Source organism: Pezoporus occidentalis, unplaced genomic scaffold (assembly GCF_034315485.1).
Source record: "Pezoporus occidentalis ecotype Australia unplaced genomic scaffold, CSIRO_AGI_Poc_V1 ctg7, whole genome shotgun sequence".
In the NCBI taxonomy this organism is placed as follows: domain Eukaryota; kingdom Metazoa; phylum Chordata; class Aves; order Psittaciformes; family Psittacidae; genus Pezoporus; species Pezoporus occidentalis.
In genome coordinates, this window is record NW_026916052.1 from 8,646,239 (window position 1) to 8,673,344 (window position 27,106).

Consider the following 27,106-nt stretch of genomic DNA (forward strand, 5'->3'; position numbering starts at 1 on the left):
TCTCTTCTCTCAAGTAACAAGTGTCAGGACAAGAGAAAATGGCCTCAAGTGTGCCAGGGGAGGTTTAGGTTGGATATTAGGGAAAATGTCTTCACTGAAAGGGTTATCAAGGAGTGGAAAAGGCTGCCCAGGGAAGTCATTGAGTCACCATCCCTAGAGGCATTTAGAAGATGCACAAATGTGGCACGTGGACACATGGTTTAGCTGTGCATTTGGCAGTGCTAGGTTAATGTTTGACTTGATGATCTTAAAGGTCTTTTCCAACCTAAACGATTCTATGAATTCATGATTCAAATCCATAAATGCAGATTAGCGATGTGAATTCATCGGTAACATTACTGCTGATTTATTGCTTCTTTATGAAAAGAAGGTCTGTAGCTAGATTTAGATGGCTTCTAGGAGCTCCTCCTTGTGCCCTCTGCATAAAGCAAGCAGGGTGAGAATTCATGGCATCTGTATCACCAAGTGAGAAAATACATAGGATTTTGCTTGGCTGATACATGTCACTTCTTAATCACCTACACAAAACCAGTTGTCTCCATTTCCACAGGAGACAAATAGGACTTTGCACTTGTCTTAAGCATCCTCAATCACAGCTCTGTTCAATTCAGTGCTTTACACTTTGCAGCCTTCACTTTTCACACCCCAGACTGTAAAGTGTTTCCTTCCTAAGGAGAAGCCAATGTTGACTCAGTAAGGGTGGACATAAAGAAAGATTTTGCAGAAAGTTTACAGCTTGCACTTTAGATAAGTTTTCTCACATAATTGAGACTGCCTTTTCTGTACTAAACACCTGCTCAATTTCCCATTATTCTGATTTTAAGTGATTTCAAAGCAAAAGTATCTTGGTAAGCCTGTGTACTCAATACACATTGCTACTACCTATGTTTAAAAAATTACAGCTGTCATTGGAAGTCCACCTCTCAATCAATGTTTGTCACTATAATGTGACAGAACAACTCTGCAGGCATTTATCATTCTAATTATTGATCAGCAGTACATTAATCTCTGTTCAGTCCTTTTGTACAAGGAAAAATAAGCATTATACAGTGTGCTTTCCCTTGGGAGATTTAATATTATTGTTGATGGCACATTATTAAAATATGTTAATGGATTTTTCTTTTTCATATAAGTCATGATTTTGAATACAGATTCCTCATTTATATAATACAAATATATATTATATATGTCTAAAATATTGAATATATAGTTTTTATATATAAATATATAATACATATATAATACGTATGTACATATATATTTATACAAAAATATACAAGTATTAATATATATGATATACATATGTGAAATACATATATAATACAGAAAACCTCATACAACAATGAGGTTCTCTGAAATTTCATGGAGTATCAGACAGTAAGTCTGCCAGTGAAGGCAAATCTCTCCTTGCAGGCAAACCTACATGAGATCTTTGCTGGGACTCCATTCCCCTCAAGCCCTCAGTCTCTGCAGGATAAAGACCTTCCAGATTAGTCTGTGCTTCTTTCTAGGTTGGGTGTGCTTAGGGAAGTAATACAGTGACTGTAATAGTCATAACAGAAATCTGCATTTGATTCTGCAGAGAGCATCCAGGAATGCCAAGGCAGTAAGAGTTTTGTTTCCTTAAGTCATCCCCTCCTCTAAGGGCCTTTCTATGGGATTTGCAGCACTTTCTTGGACTTTCATTTTAACAGCTATAAGTAAAATCTATTATGAAGGAAGCTCTGTTTTTTTTTTTTTTTTTTAATTGAGTAGTTCATATTTTAAATAGGTTCACCTTTTCATTAAGACTTTTTGATCTTTATGATGGAGGAGCTGGAGGAACTCTTGGGTTATTCCAGGGGGACTGAATCTGTTTGCTTGATTTGCTGTTTGGAGAGGAATCTTATATTCCAGTTTTAATATTCCAGGAAAGGTTTTGACTGTCTATCAAGGTATTCTCATCAGTCAAAAGGTTTCCTTTTCTCCTCCCTTTGAATTAACATCATAACTAATGACAGGTAGTGGCAAAGCTTTGAAGACAGAAGTCACTTCAATCCTTTATAGTTAGCAATACCTCTCTCTTGCCATGCTCATTCAGGCAGTTCAAAGAAACAGCACAAAAAAATGTTGACATCTAGGGTGTGTGATTCATTCTGCACTGTTCAGCTGTCAGGTTCAGATGTTTGCAGCTGTGACTTTCAAGACGCAAATTTGCTGCAAAGTCTTTACCAACGGAGCCAGAGAGGTGGAATGGCTGGGCAGGGAACACGGAGCAGAGGATCTGGAGAGGCAGGGGAAACCTAGCAAGAGACTGGTGGCTTTTAAATACCACAGCTGGTTGGGGGAAATAGCAGATAACAAATCACTTTCAGATAATTCAACTGTTCTCTCCAACCAGCTATTGCTGTAATTTTTTCATAGTTTGAAAGGGTTGAAAAATGTTCTTAAAACTTTGTATCTGCTAATGAACAATATAATGTACTTGTCTGAAGTTTGAAGAGTTGTGCCAGATAATCTCAATAGGATATGTTTATTAGGTTGTAATAAATATGAGCTATTGATACGAAGTATAACCAAACCAGAAAAAGCTGCATAAATTATACAAAAAGAAAGGAACCTCATCTAAGAAATTTGAAGAAATAGTTTAAATGACTTGATAAGAGAATGAAGACGTAGGTTATACCTGCATCCTCCTTTTCAAGGTCCCTGGTAGACAGAGGGCACTGGGCAAACCTTTGTGACTTGTTGTAGAAATAACCTGTCACGACACTCCCTGGAGCCCACCTTGCTATAAGAAGCTGTCAGCAAAGAGCAGTGACTGAGTAGGCAAGGCTGATTGATGCTTTGGCTGAGCAAAAGTGCTCTGGCACTAGCTTCCTCATAGTGCCAGTATTTCGCAATACCTTGGTCAACTTCTCCAAGAAGAGTTCTTATGTTTCTTGAATATGTAGCTGTTAACCTATAACAAAATGTATGCGTACACAAGCAAAATAAATTATTTCATCTTTCTTTTTCCCCTCATTTGTTTCTCCTTACTCTCTTACCAAAAATTTCCATTAAGCAAGTATTCATCATGTGGCAAGTGTTGGAAATCCCAAACACCGACACAACAGCAACCAGGTGAAATTAGATCAGGGCAGGCAAAAGAAATTATGAAAGTTTCAGACACTGAATGTTTATGGGGAAGCTGCAGAGACCTCAATACATTCAATCTGAAGAAAAGATGAAAGAGAAAACACAGAGTTTACAAACAAGTAAAAGACTGTTGGGAAAGGAAATCTATTAATCTGTCAAACCTGAAGCTGCAACTTACATCACTACAAAGAGAATGGATGTTAATATTTCCTCAGAAGAAAAAAATATTCAGGGAAATCATATTCAAAGCAAATCACTTGTGAGGAGCTGCTTCATGAACTTCTTTTAAAGTAGAAATAGGTTAAAATCTTCAGCGGACAGATGGAATATTTGTATCTCAGACTGGTGAGTACTGGTGACAACAGCAGGAGAGCATTAGCCTTTTCTGCAGTGGGAGCTGATGTCAATTTTTTAGAATAATTTTGAGCATTTCCGTGTAAAACATTTCCTTGATATTGATGGGACCCAGGACATTGCCAACACACCCTTGACTATGCTGCTCTTTTCCTGTGTGACACAGAAGCTTCTTATGGCTGAACTGAGGTTTATAGTGGAGTGCAAAAAGTACTGTCTGGCTCGGTTTCTGAGATGGGTATGGACTTAATACTCTGTAGACTTGTCTGGACCAAGCAGCTACCTGGTCCATGGTTGTTTGTAGTTGTGATGGACAGAAGTGGATAATTCTTGCTGTCTGAAATCTGCAGGAGAGAATCATGCATTGGTTTGTGAATGGAGCTTTCACCATTCTCTCCAAAGCTCCTAAATATAACACTGCTGTATATATCAACATACTATTGACTTTTAAAGACTTTTTAAATCTGGTCTCTCACCAGAGAGGAAATAAAGACAAAGAACTAATGCAATACATAACTCTAAAAGCTGTTGCAATGTTTTTTGATGAAGGCTGGAATTGAGATCTGTTGCACTCCCATGGATTAGCTCACAGGCCCACTGGGAAGTACAGAACTGGGAGCTGCGATTTGTGGCATATCTATGCTTGTCGCCCTCACAAGCAGTAGTAGGCTTTATTTCCAACTATGATACACTGTTTCAAACATATTCTCTCCCTTTTAATTTCACAACCCCTGCATGGTAGTTTTCCTCATAAAACTTTCTCCACTGGATTAACTCATCCTCTTTCTTCCCTCGCAGCATTCATTGTAGCAGGTTATTAAAATATGTAGTCTGCTGAAAAATTGGGTGTACAGCCAGAGCTGATCTGTGCTGCTCCTTTTAGTGCAACAATTCTTCAGTCCTGTTGACAGCATTTTATAGAAGACACAGTTGTGTCTTGGTTTGTTGTTTCCTTTTATCTAAAATAAGGGAGTGCAAGCTGAAATTATGCAATTGGTGTCCCTTCAAGAGAAGAAACTGCAAATAAGAGAGATGTTGTTGGGTGCGCAAATTCAAGAAATCGAACAAATTCACGATGAGCGCAAGAGGTTTGGGTCTCTAAGCAGAGCAAGCAGCTGCACAACTAGTCCTGGCTGAGGCTATACTGGAAAATTAGTGAGGCAAGACACTGACAACGCATATCCCATGCCACAGTACCAAAACTTGGCCTTGGGAATCTAAACACTGCCTCCCCCTTCTCCGACACGTGTACTTGTACAAACAGTTTATCCATGAAGATTACATACCTAAATGAGCCACTAAACTCTGGCATGGAACTCTGGGGTGAGTTTGGGATGAGTGAGTGAACCTGGGATGCACCCGTCTGGCCAGATATCTAGAAGGGGTGGGAAGAGGTGAGATATAACTACCCTGGTCTGACTGGTGAGGGGAAGAGAGAGAAGGGGAACTGTACAGCTGCATGGACAAGCATGCCCGTATAGTGTCTTTGGGATGCCATCCACAGCAACAAGCAGCCCAGGAAGGGAGGTGACTGCAGCCTTCTAAGCCCCACCTATACATATGGTGATAGATGGTTTCATGGTTTCGTTTCAAAAGCATTGGCTGAGTGGCAGGTGCACCAGCACCAGCAGCAGCCTCAGGACCTCGGCACAGATGTGGCAGGCAGGGGGCCATGTCTGTGGCCCACAGTCCTGGTTTTTGATGGCAGAGCTCTGCTCGATTGTATCCTGCATTGTTTTACCCCTAATGGGTTCTCACACGCAGAGAATGTGATAAAGGACAGAGATTTCCACCAGCACCAGGACCCTCTTGCTTATGGTATGCCAGCTTGAAGGTCTCAAATGAGCTGCCCTCTAAAGTAATATGTTTTGAAAAAGAGTCTTGAATATCTTCCACTTGGGATGATTTCCATTCTGGTTACACCTACAGTTATTTAGTGTGCAAAGATGCATGCCAGGGTGTGAGAAGACCCCAAGTGCAGGAGTTAGGGGGAGCAGAGAAGGGTTGGGGCAAGGAGGGCTGAAGCCAAGCGTAGAGAATTGGAAGGATGCACCATGCTGAGGACCTTGGCAAGAGCATAGATGAGGGATCACAGAGCTTGGTGTGGCAGGTCGTGGCATGAAAGGGAAAGGTGAGAGAGCAGGGGTATGAGGCTGGGAGCCATCTGTGCTCAGGGGTACCTGAAACATGGGGTTGGTGTTGTCCAGTCCTGGGTTCACCCAGGGTCCTGACTCTCCTGGCAATGCAGCCAGCAGCCTTGGGCAAGCTGCCTTCCTTTCTAGCACCACTGCTGGAAAGGAAAGGGGGAAAAGGCTTGAGGTACCAGCAGAAGGGCAAGAACCTTCATCTGAAATTTATTGTGCTGTCTTCAGAAAGCCGCTCCATTCCTTGGTTTGCTGATTTGCAGACCTGCAGTGATGCTGCTTACCTTCCTCACTGGAGCGCTGCAAAGCTCAATTCATTAGTATTTGTAGCCTATTTTAAAACCCTTAACTGAAATGTGCTAAAGAAGTGAAACACATTAGGTACAAAGCATGTGGATATTATTGATGTTCGTACAAAATATGCTTCAATAAAAACTTAATAACTTACCAAGAGGAAATAAACCCTTGTGTTACCTCAAATGCACTACACATGGCTAATTTACAATTCCTGGCATGTTTCTACAGAGGAGAGACAATCAGCACACATTATTTCAGAAAAGGGTTTTACAGATAAGCAAAATGAATATAATTAATAGTATTCTTAGCCAGCATAAATCAGCATCACTCCTGTAATTGCCCGGTCACTTTACACTACCTGCGTAGCTGGGCCAGTTTTGCTTGGTGTGACCAAAATTACCAAAATGAATAATTTTGCTAGAAACATTTGGCAGTGGGGCTTACAGAGGGAACTGCTGATGGACTGTGTTTCCCCAGATAAATTTTAATACTCAATTTCAGTCAGACAGATTATACCACCTTTGTAATCTTTTTCTGAATTAAAAGAAATTCTTTGAGAGAGCCCTTGGGAATTGAGGGCACAGTGGTATTGTGATCGTTTGGAAAACTGCCATAATTACTTTTTCTATAAAAAGAATATCCATATCACACATTGTGAAGGACAGAATTTTTAAAGAGATGACAAAACCCGATCTGAGTGGATTAAAGTTGAAGGGCAGATATTTGATGGAATATATAAAGTGGGTTTACTTTTGTTGCACTGCAATATACATTGTAGGCAGCCCATGTTTGTGCAGTGAGTTGAAAACTCTGGGTCCTGCTTGTAGAGGTAGTTCTCTGGTGTCTTTCTGCCTCTTAAGAGGCAGAAATGATGAAAATACTTTTTAGCATGCTGTTGCATGGTTAGAAGTCATAAATAATTGCAAGCATATTTTGTGAAGGATGTTCAACTAATCATCAGGAAGACATCCTGAAAGATTTTTTGCCAGTTTGAGCTTAAAAAAAAAAAAAAAAACGAAAAAAAGAAAAAAAGGGAATTGTACCAATTGCTGCTAAAGGTTTTATCTCTTCTGAGGAAATGCGGAAAATTAAAATTGTTATTTTCTAGGTTGTGGGTTTTTTCCCTATATTTTATGTTGTGGTCTTTATTTTACTTTATATTGTTTTAATTATCTGTAAACTACAATTGAAATAGTTAAGCAAAAACAGTTCAGAAAATTGTTCATCTCTCTGACAGAGACCCTCATACAGATTCGTAACTTTCTGTGCTCTATGCAACCCTCATGACCTGGCTGAAAGCTAAGCACATAGGTGTGCAAAGCTCAAGGGCTACCACCCTCCTTGACTTTCACTCACCACAGCAAGAATTCCTTCCTGTAACTATATAGGTCCTCTTTTGGGTAGCTGTTTTTCTATGTACACCCCCACCCCCAATTTCTCGTATCACATGAACTTGTTTCAGCTTCCTTGGTTTTTGGAGCTTGTTCAATAAGCACATCCTGGCATCTCCCATCCCAGCATCCTGCTCACCTCCCACTCTCAGCAGCTCATTCTCATCCCCAGACTACCCACTCCTTGCAGCAATTTGCACTCACACTGTGAATCAGAAAAAGAATGTGGCTGAGAGCAATTAATTTCTCAGGTTATTTTTCAGCCAGTTCAGTCCCGTAGCTAGTTCATTGAATGTTGGCACAAATGATTTGCCAACCCCAAAGGAAAGGTGACTGGGAAGGGACCCAGTGGCACAACCTCTGCATCAGCAGTACTGAGTATTCCACCTTAAGGTCACTTTCTGAAACCAGGGTACAAGTGTGATACCAGTATCATGCTATTTTTGTCCTGTCAGAGTGCCAGGTTTTTAAGAAGGAAGATGAGGTCTTATCCAAATGTGCATTGCTTGTACTCCTGTGATGCTGAATAGCTTGTCCTTGGTACATGCAATGGGCTGCAGGGAAAAGGGACCATCAACATACCCCCATGGTGGGGCTGTCCTACCCATTCCCAGCTTTCTATCAGATTATCAAACTGATATGCCAGCTGATATGACAGAGACTTCATTTTTAGTTAAATCACTAAACTGTGTATACTGTGTGCTTTAATTGAGTAAAGCTCAGAAATGGAAGGTCTGGGTTCCACTACTCAAGTGTCAAGACAAAAAAGTCCATGGAGATAACTTTGTCATGAACTCAGTGTTTAAGCTGAACTGCATCAGTGCTACGAGCCAAGAATATCCAAATGCTGCATACTCCTCCCCAATTTTTTTCTGATATCAGCTGAGCATTTCATGTTATTTTCAAAAAAACATATTTTTATCACCATAACTGATAAAATGCAGGAAAGCACAACAGAATCGTAAAATATCATCCTCTGAATGTCATGGTGCAAAAGGCAAATGAGCAGGATTCTATTTAAACTATGAAGTAATGTGCACACCTACAGTACAAATGTTCTTCATCAAGCATCATATCATCATAAAGTTGATGGCAGGCGGAATACATTGTATAACCTCTTGCAAGAAGTGAGATACAAATCCCAACACAAGGAAACAAAAGGATAAGAATTCTTTATTTTCATTGAAGGATAATTTTCTGCACTTTCCCAAATGGAAGAGGGGAGAGGAAGGTTCATTCAAAGGATAGAGAAACTTTGTAGAAAGTCAGCATAAACACCACCAAATTAAACAAGCAATTTAACTCAGTGTCCTAATGAATGAATAAATACAAATGCCAGCAGCAGATGCTGAAAAGCAGTAGCAAAGAGTTATGTGTCAAGTTGTGTCCATTACAAAATAATCAAGGAAAAATAATGAGGATATCTTTACTTTTCACATTGCTTTAATTTTATTCATTTTATTCATTCATAAAGTCATTTGTGTCAATTCATAGACAAGAAAGACCATGGATAATGTGACTGGTGACATTATTCAGCATCTTCCACGTAAAGGGGAGTTTTATTACTATTCTTCTTATTATGACTATTATTTACTATTGCTATAAACATTTACTATTGGCCACAGATGTGCCAGAAGAACAAGGGCAGCAATGGTGTGTGTGCATGTGTATCAATCATCCTAAAAATTAAATCGTTCTACATTTTAATCTTACTTGAGTCATTTAGTAAAACCAATAACTTCATGCATAGTAACTAAGCATGTAAAAAAGATATAAAAAAAGAATAATACTAAAAAAATAAACAAAAAAACAATTTTAAATGTGGTTATATATATTATAACATGGTTATAAGAGTGATCCAAGAGTGAGTAAATCAAAACAAAATCATGCAAGTTCATTGCAGTATGATGTTCCTCATGCCATTGGTCAGTAAGCTCAATATCTTGTTTAATGAACTTAGTCACAGCTACACTGGAGCCTTTTCCAAAGCAATTCTAAGTCCTTCTCAAAAAGTAACTGTGTCATGTATTTGCAGACTAAAATTCACCTGAGAACCTACCTTGAGAGGACACAGAATTGATTGCATCATCCATGTTTCATCCAGCTGTTTATCAACGCAGAGGGAGCAGGAAGGAGAAACTATGGTTTGCACCTGAAGGGACACTTCTTGTTAATTCCTGCTGATTTCATTCTGGTGGGGAGGAACATAAGCACCTTTCAGACAGTGTCCTAAACAGCGACACAAAAATGACAGTAAATATACTGGGCTACAGTCATTTTTTTCTCAATATCTAACATTTTTTCTCTATAAACCCCTCTCAAAATGGGCTTGCAGGTAGATGCCCAGGCATCTGCCAGGCACTCACTACAGGGGCCTCTGCTTCCCACTGTATCTCAGCAGAGACAGCATGTTGCTTTGTGGTGGAGATGACTTTTTCGGCAGTCTTGGCTCTAATCTGGGTTTAAGAAAGATCCTCTGCAGTCCACAAGACACCCCATCACTGGCTGGAAAAGGAGGTGTCCCAGAGGGAGGAGGCATTGCTGGCTAAATGTTCCCATTGCTACCTAAGCTACACGACAGGGATGGAAACAAGCCATCAGCTATGCTTCCCACAGGAGCTGTTCCCATGTAGGGACACGTTTTCAGCCACACCATGAGATGCACCCTCCAGGGGATACCTCTTCCATGTGCCCTGGTCCAGGCTTACACAGAAGTTTTGGTAGAAGCCACCGGTATCCTGATACACCTGATTCAGAGCTGCTGATATGCTGGGGACAGCTTTGGACAAGCTTGTTTACAAAATTGGATCTGAACACCCAAAGTCTAGTGGCAACGCATTTCAGGCTCCCCTGCTTGATATGCTATTCTAAGCCCAGATTTTCTGACTCCTAGTTCAGCCATCCTTTCTAATAAATTTTAAAACAACATTTTTATTGTTGTTATTTAGAAGGTTTCATTTGATCCTCACAATTCTCCCATAAGCTTTCACATCACTCAATATTAGAACTCTTTTTGGCAGGGAAATTGCAGTTGATGCCTTGTTTTGTTTTTCTTTTTGTAGAAACGAGCTCTGTTCTCTTTTATATCTATAAGGACATTCCACATATCAGTGGTGATACAGGCCTGAAGTCATGATCCAGCATAGGAAAATGGCTCTGTCCCTTCATAAAAGATGAGGCTTCGAGTTAAGGAACACCACCAAATCAAAGGTGCACCTTCTTTTGTGTGATTTTGCTGCAAAGAAATAATTTTTTCCCATTAAGAAAACAAATGATGAATGGTCAGGTTATTTTTATTCTAAATTCTATTTTATATGAGGTAGTCATCAGCAAATTGGGGATGCAAGAGCTTCAGTGTTTAAAGACAGAAGGAATCATTAGATCATCTAGTCAGGCTTCTGAAATATCATATGCCATTAAGTTTTATGCTAGTGCCTTATATTAAATCCAAAGGCTCTAGAAAAACTGAAGAATTTCAGGTGCTTACATCTTTTGAGGAGATTAAACTGTGTGGATAGTTTGAAAACATTGGGGAAGGGGGTGGTATTTATTTAAAACACGAGAAAAAAAGAGCACAGTGAAGTGCAACTATTAAAAGTAGAAGCTGGACTTTTATGCTATTTAACAAAACTCTGTCAAGGAAACAGGGACCACAGGAGACACAGTTATTGAAGGAAAAGCTCTTGACTGTCCTGGCAAAATGTATGTGAGGACATTTACAGGGACAGGAGAACACACACACCAAAAAATAAAATCAGTAGAACAGATAGAAATCAGTGTGACATTTCTATTAAAAAATTGATATTAATTTAAACCCTATTGCAGATGGTTTGGATAGGCTCCTTGTAGCACACAACAGGACAGACTGTAAATCCATTTAAGCCCATGGGAAATCAGTACTGCCTATGACATCCACTGAATTTCCACTGAACAGTGAAACAGACCCTCTTGACAGTACTTCCTCTGCAAGACTTGCTGTTTCTTGTGCACAGCCCCTGCTGGTGAGAAGACAATATCTATAATCTTCATTTTTTAAAATACTGGTGATCTCTTCATTTATGAACGCATGTCACATCCAACATCAAACATGACGAGTAAATCTGGACTTGAACAATACATGTGGCTAAGCATAGGTTCTGTAATGGGCTTGCAAAAATATGGGAGAGCTCTTCAGGGGAGGTGGTTCAGGGATAGCCTGATGTCTGAGTCTTGACCACATTGTGTTGTTCCCTTCTCCCTGGAACCCATAGTGAAGCATAGGGGTATTCCATTACTATTCTATTCCATTCAATTTATATCCATTCCATCCCATTCAATACAATCGCATGACAGATAAGACATCAGAAAGGCAAATGCTAGTCAGATGGATATGTGCAGACCTTCATTACAATAATCTCATAGTTAGGTAGCTGCATTCAAGAGAATTGCTCAAGGGAAGAACTGTGAAGAGCTACTTTGTCATCTCACTTCATCAAGGCCCATTTTCTTTGATTACAGCTGAAAGGACAGAGGAGCAAAGTTTATACATGACATATTGAACACCCTGAGTCTTTACTCAGGAGGAAAGTGGCTTTAACATCTTTTATCAATGACTCTGCAGAGATAAGACTTTGATTTGAACCTTTGGCCCATTGTCAGCATTGTGCATGTTAGAGAAAATTGCTCTGAGCAGCTGCACTGGTGCGCTGTAGTATCATGTGAATTCAGTCTCCAAGCTCCCTGAGCAATACAGTGCACCAAAACAAGGATGTGACTGGTATTTACTTCAGCCTGCAAATGAATAAAAGCAAAATGTCATCCAGTGCTTCAAAATGAAAACAAATAATTCCTTTGGGCCGACTGATCTAATTTTATCAGCACTGACTCAAGTGGCGGGCCAGGGTGAAAGTCTTCCGAAATTTCTGTGTTGGAGCAGAAGAGATTTGCCAGTCAACACAGAAATAAACTCTACCCAGCATTTATCTTCTCTAACAGATTATTAGACAGTGGAATCCATAGGTGAAATTTCATGGCTTATGGTATCCAGAAGGTCAGACTAAATGATAACAATGGTCTGTTCTGAAGCAAAAAAATAGCCATGGCTGTTAACAGAGATAGCATGCTATTTTAAAATTGATTGAAAAATGGTGAATTGAGCGAAGGAAGGAATATTGTAGTAAGAGTGGAACAGATAATTTAATCTTTGTTAGAATTTCTCTAGTCTTGCCAGATTTTGTCTCTGCTTTGCAAGAGAAGAAAACATCACAATCCTTTCCATTCTTCCACAAAAGTTCTGTTTCAACACAAAGCAAAAAAAGAGTGATCTCAGCTCTGCATAGCTGGAGCCAAGGGCTGGGGCTGCAGGTTGAAACTCATAAACCAGTAAAACATTTCAGTTGTAACATATACCAAAAAAATGGCAGAATTGAATAGGTATTTGCATTGCACAATCTCTTAAAATCTTGTTCTACTTTTTTCCAGAGCTTTGTTTAAATATGCATTTGATAAATTTTCATGAATCTTATTCATAATTTTTCTGCACTCAATGCAATCAAATATTCTGTTTCATTTATTATTTGATATTGTTTAGAAATATCTGCAATGGGTCATTTTTGGTATTTATGTGCATATATAATTCATTGCAGGCCACACTCAGTAATATATATGAATTCTGAGGATTATTTCCCTTTCCCATATGGGATCAGGGAGTGACTAAAGTCTTCATACCCTGCTAATGTGAAATAGAGTAAACACTTGCCTCTGTTGCACAGGCAGTGAAGAATCCCAATAGAGGAGTGCAGGGCCATTTCAGAGCTGTTCTTCCATATCCTCCCCCTGCCCACCAATGGTCCCATGCTGCAGATCTTGCTTTTCATGAAACTCTCTATCCAGACACCCTCAAACACAAGTGGGGAACCTCTTAGCCTGGAGCATTGGCTTAACAACAGAGCTGGTGTAAATTCTAGTTAGAGTTTCCATGTTGTTAGCAAGCTACCTAAAACTTGACAAACAGCCTTTTTTCTTGCTATATGAGCATAGCTTGGACTCACAAACTACCTCCTATTCCACAGATGAGGAGTGAAAAAATGGTTATTAAAATAACAAGTATAAAACAACAGTGTATTTTCACTCTGCGTAAAGTGAAACATTAAGAACATAAGACCAACTCTTTTCATTCCAGGCAACTGCACTAGAGAGTTCCAGTTTACAATGGCCCACAGCATCCCTGTCCCACATTTATCACCCTAGGCACCACGAAAAACCTAACCAAATGCTGGATTCCCCTAAGAACTGATCAGAAGCTACTAGAAGAGTGGGTCATAGGAAATCAAAACACCTTCCCCACTTTCATCTGCAAAAACAACCTATGCATCAAAGCACTCCTTCTCACCCCCTCCAGGTGACCAGCAGAAGCCTTGAAGCAGTAGAAAAGCAATGGCAGTTTTAACAGGACAGACACTCCCAGAGCAGGGTTTGATCCATCTAGATACTGAGAAGCTCAAAGCCAGTTCTGTGAGCGCAGCTCAGAAATCCTTGTGGTGAACTTAATGAAAGGGTTTTCTTGATGAAAATTGGCAGCTGGTGACAAGTTCAGTGATTTTGAAGGGACGTGTTGTGAAGGAGTATGCAAACAGTATTAGCAGGGGCTTATTCAGATTTTATGTTTTTCTCTGCCTGCACGGCAATCCTGACTAGGTAAAGATAATAATAGCTGTCTTTGAAGGTACACATCTCAGCTAGGAGATTTACATATTTGCAACTGCACAGACTAATTCCTTTTAAGAGGGTTAACTGTCAGTGGTTCAAAACCCGGAATAGATAGATATCTATTCACTCTCATGCCACTAAAATCCTTGTGAAAAATTGGTGACAGTTTCTTTTTTTTTTTAAAGGCAGTAAGATACAGCACTGATATCACAACCTTAGGCTCCCATTCATTTCAAAGCATCCGTCAGCTTCATAAACTCTAATAGAGACAAAAATATTTTAACACAATTCATTTCAGCTGAAGTGGAAAAGCAGCTAAAAAAGTGACAAATATTACACTCCCATAATTGGAAATTGAGCCATTTGTACAAACTGTGATGCTCTTGTTTCTCTCCTTGGCAATCAGAAGACAAAACACCAGCTATTTTCTCTAAAAAAGGAGTAACAGGCTAGATGTTAATTCTTGAACCCTGTGGCTCACCAGGGACTTCTGTACTGCAGATGACTCACACACAGACAACTTTTATCAGTGTAGACTCTAAGTTGTCTCTTAGCAGCATGTTGAACAAAATCACACCCTTACTCTTTTTTCCCTAAAGTTATTATGCATTTGCAGGGTCCTTGGAATAGCCTGGCTGCGCTCCAATGCTCTGGAGCTTCAAAACCCAGGCAGAGCTCCCAGACCGTTTCACTTCTATTGAACACAAAGCAAATGGGCTTGTTGCTCTTCTCTTCTAGTGCAAAATGAACAAGAAAGATCAGGTAGATTTGATTACACTGTGCCATGTTTGCCTGACGACCAGAATTCTCTCTGGTTTCCCAGTTCTGCATCTGGAGAAATAAAAAAAAAGTATACACCATTGCATTTAAAAACAAAGTAACGTGCTGTTTTGTTTATTCTTTTTTCTTTTTCTTTTTTCCTGTTAGTCATTTTACACTAATGATGTGTTTTCTAAAGGATATTACGGCAAGATGTGTGCTCTTGGGAAGAAGAAATCTCTATACAAAACATGCAACCACAGAATCTGTATGCTAAGCTGTAAGCAAGTTGGTTTACTGTTTTTTAGTTCTAGCTCTGCCTCTCACAAAAATCTTTATTTGCAGACAGCTTAGAAACAATTAGATCTGAGCATCAAAAAACAGAGTGAGATGAAACCCCATTAAAGCTGGTCACAAGTTGGGCCACAACCTCACCAGTTACATTTCAGAAGACTAAAATTTGTGCTAACAAGTTTCAGTTAGCACAAGTAAGGATGTTGTAAGAGTAAAATCAGTATCACATATGGGATTACTGCTATCACAGGCCCAGGGACCTCATCAGTATTCATGTGCAGCTGAAGTCAGATAGAGTTCTTGGCCTGTTTGAAGGACTCTTTAAAGTTTGGTTCATTTGGATGCTTCCAGTGGCAAGGTTTGCTCTCTCCTGTGGCACCAAAGTCTGCTCCTCAAAAGCAGGGAAGAATGTATGGGTCCAACCTTTTGAGTTTTTAACATTCTAAAGCTAAGGTTATAGCAGCAAGTACAGTGGGACCACAGTGGTGAAATATTTGACTTGGGGGCTTGCATTCCTATAATTATGTCCTCCTTCAGAGAAATTTGCTTGATTTCTAATATAAGACATGCACCATACAAATAAAAACATTGGTTCTGACTTTAGGGAGCAGCATTTCCAATCTTGTTTCTTTAGAAGCACCTCCAGTGCATGTGAAAGGTAGTGATTAACAGTCAGGTTTATGACAGACAGTGACATTACTATTGCCTGCCTGTGTCTCCCCAAAACCTGCAAATGGATTTGGGCTGAGGTCTGTTATTCCCATCCAGAGCACTCCGTATTTCTCTGAGTAAAGAGTGACAAGTTTCACACTGGTTTACCAGGTCTGCAAAGGAAACTAGGAAAACAGGTCCAATGCACCCTCTGTTAAATCTTCAAGCAAAACTGATTCTCTCAGTAGGAGGATAACAAAGCTCCAGATCACAGCATCAGAACAGCCTTTTGCAGAGCTTTTCCCTACTCCTTCTACCCTTTTAGGAAATAAAAAACCATCTGTATCAGCTTGGAAAATGGATGGACACTCATCAAGGGGAGGTCTGCTTTGAATGAAGTACAGGAAATAGAGTTATCTCAGGACTCATCTCAGTGACTTTAGATGACTACTTTTCTGGAGGTCAGTTGCTTGCCCTTGGCTCTGTTTTCACTCAGTGAGACTATCAGATGAGTTGCACTCCATTAAGAATGTCTATTTCTGTGGCTAGAATCAATTTGGTTCATCCTAAGATTGTTAAGAGCGGTGGGAGGGCCGGGTCTTAAACAGTGTTTGTCTCTGCATCAGCTACTCAGTGAGTACAGACAACTAGCCTATTTTATATGCTGTGTTTTGAACAGCTAAAATAAAATTAAGTGAATTCCACCAAATATTGTTCCTGTTTCATACTAACTGCTGCTGCCCTTGCCCAAGCACCAGCCTGGGACCTCACAGATTGTTGAGGTGATTAAAAATGTGTGTTCTGCTGGTTTTCTGTTAGGGTTATGCCTCCAGACCATTTGGTAGCTGTAAAAATCCTGCTTAGTTTCAAGCCTGTGCCCAGATTGGACTGATTTTGGTCATTTTAAAACATTTTCAGAACTTCCAAAAAAAACCTCCAATTACTGTGCTGCTGAGAAAGACTGAAAATCCAAAGTCCAGTGTTAGTGTCTTTTGCAGCTATGTAAGCCAGTGGACTGACACTGAGATCAGTTGAGGTTAGCAACCTAATTTTATCACAGCTTCAACCCTGTTTGCCACTCTTTCTCATAACGACCTCAGTATTTTTCCTTCGCCTGGTTATTTAGTATATCTTATATACTAGAAAGAGAGGGTATTCTGTACTGCCCATAAAAACCTGTTATGCCCTTCTGGTATATTTTACATGTGAACAATCCTGGGCACAGAAAAACTTTAGTTAGCTGCTTCTTCTCAGTTTAAACATCATGTCTCCAATTATCACAATGAGCAATCAAGCACTGATAGAAACTTTTCATTTTAATTACATTCAATAACTCCTCTAATTTCTGTGGTATTAATTTACTTGCAGGCATTATTGGAAACCACATTATTGGATTTAGTGTTGTGACAGAAGTATGACACGAATAAGCTCCACAGAACAGCAAGACAGCAGAAAACTAAAGAAAGACCTTTGTTCCTCTTTTCTGAGAAGTACAAGCCTTAGGCAATTTTGTGGTTGCCTCCTTCATCAATTTCACCTAACACCTTTGAACATGAAGCCTACATTCAGTTTGTGCTCATGAACAACAAGCATTACAACTTTCAGACTATAAGTGCCCTGGTCAAGGCAAAAAAAACCTAATGACCATTTCTACCATGTAAAAATATGCTTGCAGGGGAAGCACAGACAGACTCTCCTCACAAAGAAAACTTTACAAAGACAGAAATGAGCAAATAGTGTAGCAGGGACTTTTCAGGTAAAACTGAAAGGTGTTCATGTGGCCAGATTATTAAAATTGACATGTCATCAGTGAGACATGCCCTTCATCCAGATCCCCAAGTCAGGAAAACTCCTAAACTCACACCTGAGGTTCCGTATGTCCCTAAGAGCTGTGGATGACCGTGAGACTTGCTTTAGGTGCTTTTCTGACTAGGAATAGGCTTTCTTCCAGCCATGACATCAGAAAGTTTTTAAGATTTCCAGTGAGAATTGCTGAGAAATCACATGATAGATGAGGTCCTGTTTGCTAAGGCAGTTGCCATCTTTGGAAAAAGGTCTCGGAAGAACTCCGCTGTTGTGACAACAGCTGCCTGAACATTTACAGCAACGCGTGTGGTTGTATAGCGGGCAACAAGGAACAGTTGTGTGTTGAAATGGGCATCACATAAAAACAGTACAAGATTTGTGGTCCAGGGTGAAGTACGTGATACTGCATAAACAAATCCTGTGGGTAAGTTTATCCAAAAATTTCCTGATGTTTTGAATAAGGCTGTTCTTGTGCCAAAGGACCCCAACGGTGTTGCCAAACTAGCAATGCTAGTGATCTTTAGGTCGCAAGTGGGTTTAAGGATGTAAAGGAGAAATAAACAAAGACAAATTCTTGGGAGCAAAAGGAAATTTCAAAACAGCAACCATAATGTTTCCAAAACAGCTGTATTTTGACACCATTCTTCATGCCTGACTGCTTATTGTTAGTGACAGTGGACTCCCTATGTGACAGAGGCATGAACTGTTTAGGGCCAGAGCCTGCTACAGGGGAAAATAATTTTAGGGGTGTGTGAACGTCAGAATCCATTCCCTGAGCAAATGACCTTGTGTTAAAAGGCACAAATTGCCTTCTCTGAATACTCAATTGCATTTTGTCCTTCCTGAGAAAGTACTGTTCTCTTAAGTACGGTTTTTGAGGGGAATTAAAACAATCTATGTGAAGTAATCAAGGCCATGAAGAAGCTGCTGACCTTGGGAAAGGAAATGCCAGAGACAGGAAAACCTCAGGTTCACATCTACTTGGAGAGTCAGATAACAGCAGCTGAGTCATCAGTTGCAAGAACAAGTTTATCAATACTAAGATGTTTCACCAATTTATCTTCTCTGTGCTTTACTTAAGATCAGACAGCCTACAGAAACTTGGCAGAGACTAACAGGAAGAAAACAGACTATGTCACCGATAATCTCATTTACACACAGAGAACCTGAAGGGATCAGCCTCCCTCTTTCTACTCAAACTGAATAAACCATAAACAATGTCACCCACATTGGCTTTTAAACTGTTTTCAACCATTTGCCTTAAGCAGTAGTCACTTGATACTGAGCGACTACTAATTGTGAAAGCAGACATCAAGATCCCCAGTGCCTCACTTATTAAATGGATAACATTGATACTAGTGATGGAGAAGATCTCAGGGATGACACAGATCATTCATCTTCTCTGTGAAGATTGCCTCTGCATCCTAACCTTCTCTATGTTGGGGGAGTGCAAGCAGTAGCACACCTGGAGCTGTACTTGAAGACGAAAAAGCAGTATGAAATGATGACATGCTTTGGAATATTTGTGTGAAACACACTGTAGAAGTACAAGCAGTTACTTTTACTGTATATTTTGGCTTTTGATTCTAACACACACATGGGGTGTGTTCTCTGTTACATGCCGGCTTGCTTTTTTAAATGCAGGTATAGGACCTCCAGGTCCAGGCACATTTTCCTTCTTGTGTGAATAGTGGATCAGTGTTTAGTTTTGCACTTGACAGTTGTTTAACTCCTATGTCTTCCTCACTCATCAGAGTACCTGTGCTAATTAGGTATCACATGGCGAGCTGGTTATAAAACACTCATTGTCTCCTTCATGAATGTAACACTGTATGTGCTCCCATGGTGTATTCAGGGGCTTTGGTATTTCTGCACCTGTACATTAATGACACATTTTAAGTGACTTTTTCCTTCTGTTTTCTTCCATTAGTCATTTTACAATGCTTTGAAAAGAAAGGCTTTCAATGCACTCCCACGGGCACAGGGGGTGACAGGCACTAAATAATGGCATTGACAGCATTCAAACAGGTGTCACGCAGCAGTAACTGGAAACCCAAATGTCCATGGTGCGTCCCTTATCACAAGGTGTCACAATGGCTCTCCCCTGCTAAGCAGCTTCATTTAGTATGTCTCCTGCACATACTTATTTTTCTACATGGACTCATTATTTGAGATAATACTTGTTCCTTCTGTTGCAATAAAACTATGAGTCAAGACTTATTTGGGGATGTGAAACTGCCCCCCACAGAAATCAGAAGAAAGTTTCAAAATGAGCAGGCATGGGAACAGCACAATGGATCCGTAGACAGCTAACTCACAGGGACATTCTCCCAGAGTTTCTTATGTTGATGCAAAGTTTCCTTGCAAGATTTTTCTCCAATGAACATAAATGCTCATGTGGAAAAGACTGGATGAGGCATTAGTTTGAACACAAGTCCACACCACAACTGTCGCTCCTCTCGTTAGAGGTACTGTACTGCTTCTGTGACTGCAATAGGAAAGGGGAAGAACTATGAGAGTGTAGGTTCAGGCAAAGTTGATATCATATATATGAGTATTAAATTTACAGTGTTTATGCTGAAGCCAGGACACCAACAAAGTTAGGTACCAACTATGAAAACAATAAGTGGCACATTAAACCATCTTATAACCTAATGAAACGCTATCAGTTTGTGGTGAATCTGTGGACTGATATTTTTTTTGTTATAAGCCAACTGGAAAATGCTGATGAGAGAAGAGTCCTTTCTCTGTTGTTGCAATTATTTATAGTGTGTGTTTTAATTATTTTTTCCCTCCATTACTCCTGCCTTTTATTGCAGAACTGACTCATTTTCTCATTTAACAAAATCCAGCCTTCAAGCATCTCACTGGCCTCTAGAAAAGAATTAACCCATTTGAAGTCAGCACTAAGGGCTTCAAGCAGGTGTCCAGAAGCAGGTGTGAACAGCTCTCAGTAATTACTTTCAGATCTCAATTTGTCCTTCCATCTCTATTTGAAATCTAACCTTAAAAGAAGCAAATAGCAAGTACCCCATGTCATCTTCAAAGCATGTCAAACTCAAAGCAAGAACGGTTACCACACAGTAGCTCCTCCAACTTTTCCTGTCACTGCAAGACCTTGCAGATGATTCTGAGATGTAAGAAATTAGGAGCAGTGAAGGTTTTACCTGAGGTGTCAGAGTGCTCTTGAGAGAGGCTATGACAATGCAGGTCCATTTCAGAACTACAGCTGAGGAGTTTGTGTTTGGCCAGAATTTATGGACAAGGCAGCCAGCATTACCTGGCCACAGTGATATCCAGTGGAAAAAGACTTTAACACAAGCCATAATGAACCCATATTTCCTTTCTTTCTCTAATGGGAATATATTTCAAGTTACTGTAGTTTAACAGTAATAGGGTTACTTGACAGTTACTTCACAATAGACTCTAGTCTCAGACACATTTTCTTCCTTTGGCAAATACATTCTCAGAGCAAAAATTACAAGGCAAAAAAAAGAAATTACAGCTCTGAGCAATGTGATTACAGCAAAGATAAGCAGGAATTAGACCATACAAAGAATGTAATTTTAAGCTTTTACGATCACAGACTAGATGTTGTGAAATGCCTATGACAGATTATATTAACCACATCTTGGCTGCACACAAAGAACAGTGCTTTCTCATCCTCCTGGCCACAGTAGGGTTCTAATCTTTTTCCCACATTAAGATGGCATTTTTGAGGACACCTTGGCAACTGTAAAATGGTGTCTTGGTCTTGGATTTGAGTATTTGATACTTTTTTTAATTATATTTTTATTGAAGAAAATATCAAAAAAATCCCTTAGGCCTCAAAGTTAGAATGTTATTGAATTTCTACCATCCTGATCTGAAGTTTTTCAGCTTATTTGGCTTCTCCTACCTTAAAATGCATGAAGACTGTTTAAAAATCTAGCTTTTGCATAGGAAAATGAAACTGCCATCATAAGCCTAAAAATACTTGACCAGGCTTTCTAACTTCAGGGATTCTAATTTGTCACCTTAAAAAAAAAATCACAGAAACTCAGAATATTATACTAAAAGTGTTTCTCAAAATTCTTGAAGTTTCTTTGCATCTGTGTACAATCCCAAAAAGTATTCAACCAGAATTGTCATAAATCCAGATGCATTATAACCTTTCAAGTCATCTTTCTGTGACCTTTTTTTATAGTTAGGCTTTCTAAACACTGATTCAATCAATTAACTGAAAAGTATTTGCTGAACAAATCAATCATTTGCTGTTCTGTTTTAGCTTAAGTTGCTTACGCCTTCTCCAGTTCCAGAATCAAACACCCATGGGGAAGTTAAATGAAGCAAGGCACAAGCAATATATCTGATAGCATCATAGCAGCATAGAATGGTTTGGGTTAGAAGGGGCCTTGAAAATCATCTGGTTCCAACTCCTGTGAGACACATGCCCATGGCGAACCCCTGCCACTGATGAACAAGGTCAGGGTTCAGCCCAGGCTCTGCCTGGACTCATCCTCCCAGATGACCCTCTCTAAAGCTTTAATGTCTCTTTCTGACAGTAAGCAGCTTTATTTTTTACATGTAGGAAAAACGAGTGAGACAAGCAAAAGAAACCCTTGAAGCACAGTGGATAGCCAGACAGTTTTCAAAGTATGGCATACTCTGCTATGAAGCACAGAGATAGGTCTGTCAGGATTTGTCCATGTAAAAGGTCATTAACCAGCCCAGCCTGCATGTTGAAGCCTATGGCTGATAGCAGCACTGCCAGGCTTACAAAGTGAATTACGATGGTAGCTACAATAATAAACAGTGTGCATTTTCAGTGTCTAAGCACAGCACAACTGAGAGCATGTGTTTCTGTAATTGTAATGTGTTGCAAAAATTCACCGGCAGAAACCTATTGCAACTAGTGCAGCAAGGCAAAAAGGAGGGATGGTGCACCTAGGCCAGTGAGTCCTAATACAGACACATGAGCGTGAACAAGGACTGCTAGACCATGGTACTGCTGATGGGACCCCCTCCTCCTGGAGGGGGTGTTTGTTGTCTTTTTTTTTTTAACAGTTGGACACTTCATAGAATCATAGAATAGTTAGGGTTGGAAAGGACCTTAAGATCATCCAGTTCCAACTCCCCTGCCATGGGCAGGGACACCTTACACTAAACCATCTCACCCAAGGCTTTGTCCAGCCAGGTCTTGAATGCTGCCAGGCATGGAGCATTCACAACCTCCCTGGGCAACCTATTCCAGTCCCTCACCACCCTAACAGGAAAGAATTTCCTCCTTATATCCAATCTAAACTTCCCCTGTTTAAGTTTTAACCCATTACCCCTTGTCCTATCACTACAGTCCCTAATGAAGAGTCCCTCTCCAGCATCCCTGTAGGCCCCCTTCAGATACTGGAAGGCTGCTAGGAGGTCTCCACGCAGCCTTCTCTTCTCCAGGCTCAACAGCCCCAACTTTCTCAGCCTGTCTTCATACGGGAGGTGCTCCAGTCCCCTGATCATCCTCGTGGCCCTTCTCTGGACTTGTTCCAACAGTTCCATGTCCTTTTTATGTTGAGGACACCAGAACTGCACACAATACTCCAGGTGAGGTCTCACTAGAGCAGAGCAGAGGGGCAAATATCTTCCCAAAGAAAACCTTCTGCAGGTCTTTGAGAAAGCAATGTTTTAGTAATAGGAGCAGTCAAGTTGTACAATGTTTGGTGCTACAGAATTACATGTAGGTAAGGTCACTGGAAGTGGAACAGGAAGTGGTGCTTCAGCAGTCAAGGCCAGGTGCTTGGTGGGTTTAGGTTAAACTTTAATATAAGAGAAGAGGTTGCACTTTCAAATTGGTCTGCCTGGCTGTGACAGAGAGCTCTCATTCCATTCCAGAAAGAAATACTACAGGTACTTGTAGCGTTATAGGAAGACTGAATTTCCAAAATACTGGCTGAAGAACAAAAGCTATATATACCAGTAATGACAAGGTATTCACGGATATATTAACCAGCACATTTCTTCATCACAGTTACAGGCAGTCAATGAGGTGTTACACTGAGGGTTTTCAGCAAATGAAAAGGGCATTAAGAGAGAGATGGTTAATGGAACAGAATAATAGAAAGTAACTGCAGAATGATCACAAATTGATTCAACTTACATTTAAAATCAAAGAATAAATAGGAGTAGGTCTTTAGATAAGGATTTGGATTTCAGAAAAGCAAATTTAAACAAGCTAAGAAAGCTGATTAATGAAATCAGTTGGACTGAGGTGATACAGCAGCTTGACTGTGGAAGGAGAAAGGAATTTTCAACTGTTTGAAGAGCTAAAAGTAACAGCAGTATTTACCCTCAGCCAGAAGGAAAACTTATAGACATGGATTCAACACTTATGTAAATAATATCCTCTTTTAAAAGGATATTAAAAAACATATTACATACTTGAAAAAGGATATAAGCAAAAGATATAAAAAAATCTTGCAAGAACTAGAAAGTTAAAAGGACAGATGAGTAAGTAAAAAGCTAGATTTCACAGGTTAAGACATACAAGGTTAAAAAACCGGAACTGCCAATTGTTCTCAGCTAGATCCTGCAAGGATACAAAACCAAACAAGAAAATGCCCTTTGGAAATATACAGCAAAAGGAAACAAGGGAAAAAGTTTGCTTGCTAGTTCTGATGATTGGGTAGCCTGTAGATTACAGATCTTCTAGGTGTGATCCCAAAACTAAAGGAACAGTATACCCAGATTTTCAATAAGCATGAATGCACTGACAGTGAAGGCAATATATAGAATGGGAATGAGGATATGGAAATTAAAGCTAGTCCCTGAAGAAAAGAACAAAACTAAAGAAGGGTTCCAAATGAGTATGGGAAGGGAGTGGGAGTAATCTTCAGGCCAGAAATAAGGTTTGTCACATGATGTAGGTGCATTTGTGAGCTATTTTTAGGAAATCTCCCAAATCAAATGTGGTACTTTCTAAATGGATACTACTTATAAGGAGAAAGGAAGAGGGGCAGAGGATCGGAAAACTTCTCCAAATATGATCCAAACAAATATCATTATTTGACTATGGTAGTATGGCTTTACCTACTAAACTACCTCCTAAATACAAGTGTCTCCCACTGGTTTTCTTGCCACTCCTGGCTGTGCTGAATTCCAGCTAGTTCTGTGAAAAGCCCAGGAACAAGGAAAGCCCAGGAAGAAAAAGCATGTAACCATGTCATGTATGTACTTTCTGGTTGTATTTATACAGGACTTTTCACTGAAGTATTTTTCTGTTGCTTTTTATGTCACAGCTTCCTGAAAATATTACTGCTTTCAGAAAATAGAAGTGCCTGAACAAGAGTTACTCATTTGTCAAACCTGGCAAGAGACTTTCTGGCAATATGCCTGGATGGATGCCTGAGCATACTGCTTTGACCTTAGCTGATCCTGTTTTGAGCATAAGGGTTGGACTAGAGCCCTCCTGATGCCTCTTCCAATCTGAATTACCTGATGGCCCTGTGAGGCTAAGATACCTCAATACTGCCCAGTAGCATGAGCAGAAAGGCTGAGTTTTCACAGGAGGAGGGTGCCCTCTGCCCAAGCACACAAAGTGAGCCCTCTCTCAGGCACTCCTGTGGAATTTCTGTCCCACCTTTCCAGGGAAGGATGCCTACCAGCTTTTTAAGGGACTATTTCACAGCCCTGGGAGACCCAACTATAATGCTATCTGAAGGCTTTTAAGTTACACAGCGTGAGCAGCAAGAACCATGACATCAAGCAAAGCTGACCTCTGTCAGATGCCTGCTCTCTGAGTACAGCACAGTATCCAGCCTTCAGGCTATTCTAACTACCATGTAGTACCCTGGCTGGACAAAAAGTAGAGACGTGAAAGTAACTTGCACTCATTCTTCTCACTGCAGACATGTGCTTCCACCCATGGATGAGGGGATGAGGAACAGCACACTGCCTGTCTCCTTCCTGAAACCGCCCTTCTGTCCCTGCTTTAGCAAGCAAGACAATCAAATAGATAAATCAAACTCCAGACTACAGCCCTACTGGCCTCCAGGGATAATATACTACAACAGAATAAATCTGAAAGGACTGTTGCCAAAGTGTGGTTCCCTGCCCACTGCTTCTCCATGTTTGACGAGAGTGACCCACTGAGACGGTGAAAAGGGAAAACACCACTTGGGTCTGTGCAGCTCCCCTCCAGTGAGCGACCCTATGACTGAAGCATCCCCTAACAATCCACTGGTGTACACTGCCTAGACAGATGCTCAAAGAAGGCTGAAGAAATACTGCAATACACTCAAAAGGTTAACCCCCTCCCAACATATTCTGAAAGTGACAGTAAATTCTGCATACTGCCTGAGACAGCTTCAGTGCATATATTCAACAAGAGCTTTCTTGGCTGCATTTGCAAGAGTTGGTTGGTCTCCAAGACTTATTAAGTCCCAAGGCTGTGTTCAAAGAGTCAGGAACAAAACAAAGACCAAGACCTTTCTGATAAAGAAAAAGAAGGCCCTGACTGAGTGTGTGTTATGGGATCTGACCCCTGCCACAGCAAGTGTTTATTTCTCTCTTGAGGGTGGGCTAGAGCATGGGTAAGATTTGTTTTCCTGGAAAGGGTAATAGGCCTCTTAACTGAACAGGAAAAAAAGATTTAAAGCTATTTTTCCAATGAGATGCGGGTTACAGAGAAAAACTCCCTTACCAAAATTCTGATTTTGATTTACTATTTTTATTATTGGACAAAAATAGTAAATTCTATTATTCTCCTACCACTTGTCTGCATGGCTTCAGCATTAATTTCTATATCTTTTTCAGCTATTCAGTGCTTCATGAGTGCCGCTGTTAAGTACTTGATGACCCTACGGTCTCTGGATATACTGCCCAAACTATATATCCAATGGCCCACTGTTATAGCACAGCCAGAATTGCTCATTGCTCCAAAATGGTTCAGTTCATTTCAGGAACACCTTTATGACAAACATTTCTATTTCACCTATTAATAATGAAATAGCTCGAAGGTAAAAACCAAAACTCAAAATACTGGAAATTCCCTCGAGGTAAAAATTTCGTTTTCCCATAATCTCTACTTTTAATTGGATAAACAGAAAATGAAAATGAAAACACCTCTGCAAAGGCTTCTCACTTTGGCACAAAGGCAGTCTCATTATACCACAGAGCCACGGGGCTCACTAAAGTGGCTGAAAACATAGGTCAGACTGGATTAGCTGAAGTGGAGCCCAGCCAGAACACAAATGTTAAAACTAAGGTTGTAGGAAATGTCACTGGATCTTTAATTATTAAAGGTAGGCAGCATCTTGATCCCTTGTTGTTGAGAAAAGCAGATTATACATATGCATGCGGAGATGGGGGTTATACCTTTGTGCAAAGTCCAGTGGTACTCACAATAAATTTTAAAACATGGTAAGCTACTCATAATCATTCCCCTCCTAGAACCGCTGATTGTGTCAAGTTACCAGATTCAGAACAGACAGTTTTCAATTATATTCTAAATTCAATCCTTATTTCTTTTTAAAATTTACCAGCTTATTATAACATAAAAATACTCCCTTTAGGATTTGAGGGGTTTTTTTTCAGAATTAGAAACTGTCCTGGTTTAAACCCTAGCCAGACAGCTTGTTC

General features: G+C 40.1%; 1 protein-coding gene and 1 long non-coding RNA gene across 2 annotated transcripts in view; both read right to left on the bottom strand.

Moving 5' to 3' along the window:
• Positions 1-6,904, bottom strand: part of LOC134175589 (uncharacterized) — a 36,951-nt gene extending 30,047 nt beyond the window's left edge. Inside the window, exons 1-2 of the long non-coding RNA XR_009969057.1 lie at positions 6,663-6,904; positions 5,652-5,761 (exon numbers count right to left, since the gene is read on the bottom strand). This is a non-coding gene — a long non-coding RNA (uncharacterized LOC134175589). The remainder of the gene's footprint in view (positions 1-5,651; positions 5,762-6,662) is intronic.
• The window catches only part of FBXO30 (F-box protein 30), a 330,989-nt gene that overhangs the window by 199,123 nt on the left and 104,760 nt on the right, over positions 1-27,106 (bottom strand). The gene's annotated exons all lie outside the window — the stretch shown is intronic.